Genomic DNA, 6,149 nt, shown 5'->3' on the forward strand with positions numbered 1-6,149 from the left:
ACTGGAAACTCTTGCATTAACTACATTTATGGAAAGAAGGTTGATTAAGATATAATGATCAATAATATTAAACTGCCATAGTTAATGCTCTCTTGATGTATTTTTAGTTGCTTCCTAATAGATTTTTTTTCTATGTTTATGTCATCTTTACTCTTCACTACAATGACTAAGAAAAGATTATATTTCGCCTTTTTCAGATGAAAGTGTACTCATCTTCAAGTTGATAGCAATTCAAAAGTTGATACGCAGACTCACCAGACATTTTCATTCATCCCTCATTTCTATAGAGGAGGAAGCATAATGTGCGCATTTCTCCCCGCTGCCCTCCGTGTAACTCTGTGCGTCGATGACAAAAAACAGAACATCTTTGGAACAATTTGTTACTTAATGCCCCCCCCCCCCCCCCCCCCCCCACGGCTGCTGAAAATTATGAACAGTGAGCCGCACTCACATTCTTGCGCACAGCCAAGTGAGGAGGCGCCTCCGCTCCCGTCCTGGGCCAATGGCGCACAGAGCAGCCTTATCATACTTATCCCCGGCTGGCCAATGGCGCACCTCTCCCCGGCTCACATGATGCCTTTCAGTGCGCTCCCTCTCTTCTCAGCGCTCAATCCCGGCGAGTGCGGGCATCACTGAAGACCTGACACCGGCGGAATCAGACGTTCACTGTCCACGGCAGAATTACCCAGGTGTTCTCTTATGCAAACTTTATCGCCATCTGATGAAGCTGACCATCCTGTCAAAGAGAATCACCCTGCTTCGCCGGAGGAACAGACTTTTTTCCGTCTCCAGACGATCGGAGAGGCGCAGGGGCGAGACAATAACGCCCAGAAGTTATTGAAATGAATCGTAAGTAGGCGATATTACACATATTTTTTGTTCTTTTAATCGCTTATTTTATTGTTACCATTCCGGAAAGTAGTAGTTATATTTATCGTTTTTTTGTAACCGACTTCGGTTCTAAATTTATGATTGCATGTCACTTTTGCGCCGTGTGCTTTCGGTCCTTTTTTTTTTTTTTTTTTGTTTATATTCAATTGAGAATGAACCGTTTTTAACGCACTACATGCTTTTTTATCGCTAAACAGATTTGACTTCACTTGGTACTTGAATGATCTCTAAGTTCCTTTGGTCCTGTCGACATTCTTTGTGCGTCTCTGTGAATTTTCTCAGTGTGGACGTGTGGCTGTCTCCGCGCAGCGCCATAGCATGAAATATAGATAAAAAGCACACGGTAAACCCGCTGACCCCAGGCAGAGAGGCTGTGCAACCGGTCCACACGGCTCAATGAGGACAATTAGGGAGGGAGGGTGGTGGTGGTGGGGGGGGGGCAAGAGAGGGAAAAAAAAAGAGCACTTGAAGTGCACTAAAAACAGGGCTGCACTTCTCTTCAACCAGCCAGACAGGATAAGGGTGGATCTTCAGCAACCTTATGTGTCATTTCCAATGCAGGATGTGACCAAAAAACGTCCCTTAAGTTTAGACTGTGGTCAGGCTCAGAGAAAGAAGGTTGAACTAAACTGCTTGATTTTTAGAAATGATGTTTCTGTCAAATTCCAGAGAATCTGACACACTCTTTGAGGTCATGTCATTCACTGAACCCTTTTATGGATTGGAAATGAGGAGGTAGTGGGGTCAGGGGGGGTGGGGGTGGGGGGGTTGTTGCAAAATTTATGTACATTTGGGAGTCAAAGCAAAACTGGGTGCCCTCTGATTTTCCGTGATTTCTGCACAATCAGAGGGAAAGAGCAGGGGACCGGGGCAATTTGATGTTTTGAAAGGCTTCAGATGGCTTTAATTAGGACCTATAAAATCTGTCTGCCCCATTCTCTGAGGCGGCGCTCTGGAGAAGCGAGAAGGGAGGGGAACTGATGAAAAAAAAAAAAGAAAGAAAGAAAAGCAAACCGACACAGAAAGTCACTTCAGCGAAGGATCGTCTAATCAAATTTTTATAGCCCTCCTTTTTTCTTCTCGTTGCTCCCTCCCTTGCCTCCCACCCTCCCTTCCTTGATGCTGGTGGTATGTAGGCAGCCCTCTTATTCCCCCTTTGTCTGACTGCTGTGTTATCTACACTCACCCCCCCTGAAATCCTTCCACCACCCTCAGCCTTAGTACCGCCTACAGTCGGCCCGACCCCAGACACCTGAAGGCTAGACATAATGATCAAGAGAAGTTCCAGTCTGTCTGGAGCAAAGCCAGTTGTTTAAGGTTTTCTTCTTCTTCTCCTCCTACTTCTTTTCTTCTTCTTCTTCTCTTTTTTGTCCTCCTGCTGGCCTGGCTGGCCCTGCCCATGCCTCTCCCTCTTTCCTTGTCTTCCATCCACAATCAAGACACGCTATGTTGTTTGTGAGTTCGTGCGTGTGTGTGTGCATGTACGTGAGTGTGTGGTATGAGGGTTTGCAGTTCCATCGCTACTGCTACTGCTTCTGTTGCTGCCTCTGTGTAGCCTATATGGGTCTTGGATGGAGGGTGGGTGACTCACACAGCTGCAATACACACTCATGAGGAAACATCAAAGACTTCTTCTGTGTGTGTGTTTGCCAGTGTGTGTGAAAGAATGAGATTTCAGCAGTGCTGCTCTGGCGAGCGTCTACAAGCTATAGGTATGGCATGGTGCCTGTAGTTATTTCATTTTTTCTATTTTGTTCAACTGCACTGTTAGTTGGCTCTTTTCTAAAATTTTGTATTAATTATACTGTATCACAGTTCCGAATTTCTCTGTACTACACACAGGAGACTCTGAAGATTGATGTTCTCCATGTTTTAAGTCTTTCCAGTGTGATGATGTTAAACCTTAGTCTTGATCTTGGAATTGAAAAGGATTATGGTGTATAAAACAACATTATGTCATTATTAATGAACAAGAGTTGTATCCTTTGTGTTTCAAGAATAAACATAAAGTCAAATCCCCGCTTGAAGATTCCATTTTTACCGAACTGGAGGTTTTAAATGAGGCCCTTGGATACTGTCTGTCGCACCTTGACTCTGATGGTGGGCGTCTTTGAGTTGGAGCTTAAAGCTTGGTGGCTTCTGAAGTAAGAAAACGCTAATTAAAGGTGGGAGTTGGTGGAAATGCTTCAATCTGATTATCTCTTTGAATGACAAATACATCTTCAGGAGTGTTTTCCTTTTGAGGAGTATGCGCCTTTGTTTTCTTGACGTGTGTTGGTTAGGGATTACATCATTTGACTGCTGCTGGGTTAGCTAGATAATACGCTAGCTTGCTTTATGTAAAATGGTTTGGAGTGGAGTCTTTGTTGGACATCTTTGCTTGACAACAGTGGAAATCAGAAGTAGAGTCGCATGTATTGTTTTCCTGTTTCTAATTTTTGCATATTCTGAGTTGTTTTTCTGAACAGCGTCCATTTTTTGATAAACTTGTTTGTTAAAAGATTATCCCCTAACAGCTGGAACGTGTTCTCTCTGTATCCGCAGCCACGTAATCTCCTCAGATGTGATGTTTTGAAGAACAAATGTTCGTGAAAATTTGCACAGGGCTCCAGTCAAAATCCTACCACTTGTTTGTGTGTGTTTTCTGAAAGCTGACACTGTATATCATGGCATCAAGGAGACGGAGGATGTCTCTTCTTCTGCCACCACCCTTTGAAGGGGGAAGTAATAAAAAGCTCAATGGGTGCAGCAAGCTGTTCTGCCCTCCTACACTTTCAGGCTTTCTACCTGGAGATGAATAGGAGGCCCCTCCATAACGAAGGGGGAGAAGAGAACATTTTATGAAGGCTGAGGATGTGGGGGGATGCACCATAGCTTGAAGACACTTGGTGTGAAATAGTCCAGTTGTGCCAGTTTACAGGAGAGCACTGTCTACTCAGTTTGACACAAGAATAATTATTATTTTAGCTTTTTTGAAGGTGTAATTTTCTAAAACAGCACTAACTTGTCAACATGTTCGAGTTCAAATGATAGAAATTTATTAGGTTTAAGTAGGTCAAAAGGGTGTTATGTAAACATTACCAAATTGTCCCGTTAAATCCCGCTTGAAGTAAAAATACTGTCTTCATAGCGTGATAATACAACACCCATGATAATGACATCGGACAATCACAAAGCCACAGATTAGGATTTTCGGTAACCAGATTTATGCATGAAGGAGTGAAGTCATGGTCAGGAATGTAAATGGTGGAGTCATTCAATTACCACCGTGCCCTTTCCTGGGAAAAGTCCCCAGCCGTGAAGAGGTTAATTGTTTTTGAATCTCCATCCAAGGGGAGAAAATGGGCGAACAGGAGGGATAATTGAGCTGCTGATAGTTGAGTGGGTTATGGATTACTGCGTCTTTCCAGAGGAGAAAAGGGAAAAGGAGGTGAACAGGAGAAGAAGGAGAGGAGGAAAGAGAAGGACGGGACGTGAACGGCCCGTGTTGTGCGATGCAGCCGCAGGGATCGTCTGGCCCTCTTAGGAAGAGGGGAGAACTTCAATCCTGACCCTTGACCTCTCGCATGCTCCTCCCTGCTCCAGGTGCAAGCCCTCACTGCTGGCAGCTCACACACACACGCACACACAGAGACACACAACAAGCTAATTTTTCACACACTCTGCAAGCACTGGGGGGGAAAAGCCGTATGAAAACGCAGATCCTTTTCACAATTTCACCCCCCTGCTTCTTTTTTTTTCATGCCGTTCTATTGTCAGGGGTTAAAGATCCAAGCCTGCTTGTTGGGGTGAGGGGACTGTTGTGATAATGTCTGGCCTCTTTTTTTTCTTTTTCTTTTTTTTTTTTTTTTCTCCCTCTGAAATATTTTCTCTGCAAGAAAATGGATGACTGTCTTTAAATGGGGGGAAAAAAGATGATCTGACACAGTGCAATAATCACAGGAGTGTTAATCAGAGGGATGTCATGTATAATTACTACAGTGTTTGATAACACCACAGCGAACCACCTCAGGCCATTAGTGAAAGTTTCTCGATGCTATTAATACGCGTTAATAAAATTCAAGAAAACCCGGATGGAACGAGCCCTCTGCATGGCACACTGGTTAAAGCGCTGTAAGGTTAATGAACCAATTTACATACTTTCTGCTGCCATCTGGGTGGAGTGACGAGGCAGATGCTCCCTACTCCGTACTGTTGCTGTTGTGCTGTTCAACATGGAGGAATGTGACAGGTCCGCAGAGGTCGGTGAGCGCATTTACCATTAAGCCTGTTGTCAAAAACAATTGTGAAGTGGAAATTTTTGCTGCTAAAAGACTGTAGAAATAAGTATCGACTTCTGCTGCTTTTGTAGCATGTGTTTGATTTTATTTAACCCTGTGAGTACAGCTTTTCTTTTGGTTTATGTTAAATGCGGTTGGTATCGAATTAAACTACAACTCTCGGGTCAGCAGCCCGAGCAATTGTTCTTCATAAAAAGTGACACTTAAGTGTGGATTATACCCTGACCCCTCCCCATGTCAGGGAGAAGGGAGTCATCTGGGCCTCAGGCAATGAGAAACTTGACAGGGGCGATCCACAAAAAATCACTATAGACGATGCTGGAGACTGTGGTAAAAAGAGGATTAGTGTCTGTCCACCTCTCTGTCATCCTCATCTGGGTGATCACATTACAAATAGAGAATTCTCGCAGCGCTTTTTTAGCAGAGGAACAAAATGAGGTCTGTCGGCGATCAATAAAGCAGTGTGAAGGCAGAGGGATATACTTAAAAAATCAAAGGCTCTGGCTGGCATGGCCATCATCTTGCCACGTCTGCTGGAATCAGATAAGGGAGCAGGGCCTTGCACGAAAGGTTGTTTGGCCCCAGGGCAGCTTGACTTGACGGATATCCCTCCTACTGGCACCCATTGCAGGCTGATTTCATCTGCAAATGGGCAAAACCAAAACGTTTCAGGATCTATCTGGTCCCTCTCTGATACTGTACATGTGAACGAACAGCTGAAGGGATAGATGGGTAAAAGGGAGCATAATATATAATCCCTGCAGCATTTACGGGGAGAAAATACGCAGCTATTTCTCTAACCCCTCTGTTGTCCTCCATAGATGACGGCTTTTACCTCATGCTTCACTTACATGATTTAAAGAATAATAAAATCACCCTGGTTTTGGTTTGACAATGTGTCAGAGCTGGTGCGAGTGTTCGTCTCAGATTAGCTCTTTGTGCCATGAGGAGAGTGGAAAGACGGGGGGGCGTAAGGGG

The 6,149-nt window shown here is 44.3% G+C and overlaps 1 long non-coding RNA gene across 1 annotated transcript in view; it reads left to right on the top strand.

Annotated features, from left to right (window-relative positions):
* Positions 1-630: 630 nt before the first annotated feature.
* The window catches only part of LOC111652425 (uncharacterized), a 29,200-nt gene continuing 23,681 nt past the window's right edge, over positions 631-6,149 (top strand). The window contains exon 1 of the long non-coding RNA XR_002760593.2: positions 631-849. This is a non-coding gene — a long non-coding RNA (uncharacterized LOC111652425). The remainder of the gene's footprint in view (positions 850-6,149) is intronic.

The sequence above is a fragment of the Seriola lalandi genome, unplaced genomic scaffold (genome assembly GCF_002814215.2).
Source record: "Seriola lalandi dorsalis isolate HSWRI2012SDOR001 ecotype SW California unplaced genomic scaffold, Sedor1 jcf7180002053979, whole genome shotgun sequence".
NCBI classification, from domain to species: domain Eukaryota; kingdom Metazoa; phylum Chordata; class Actinopteri; order Carangiformes; family Carangidae; genus Seriola; species Seriola lalandi.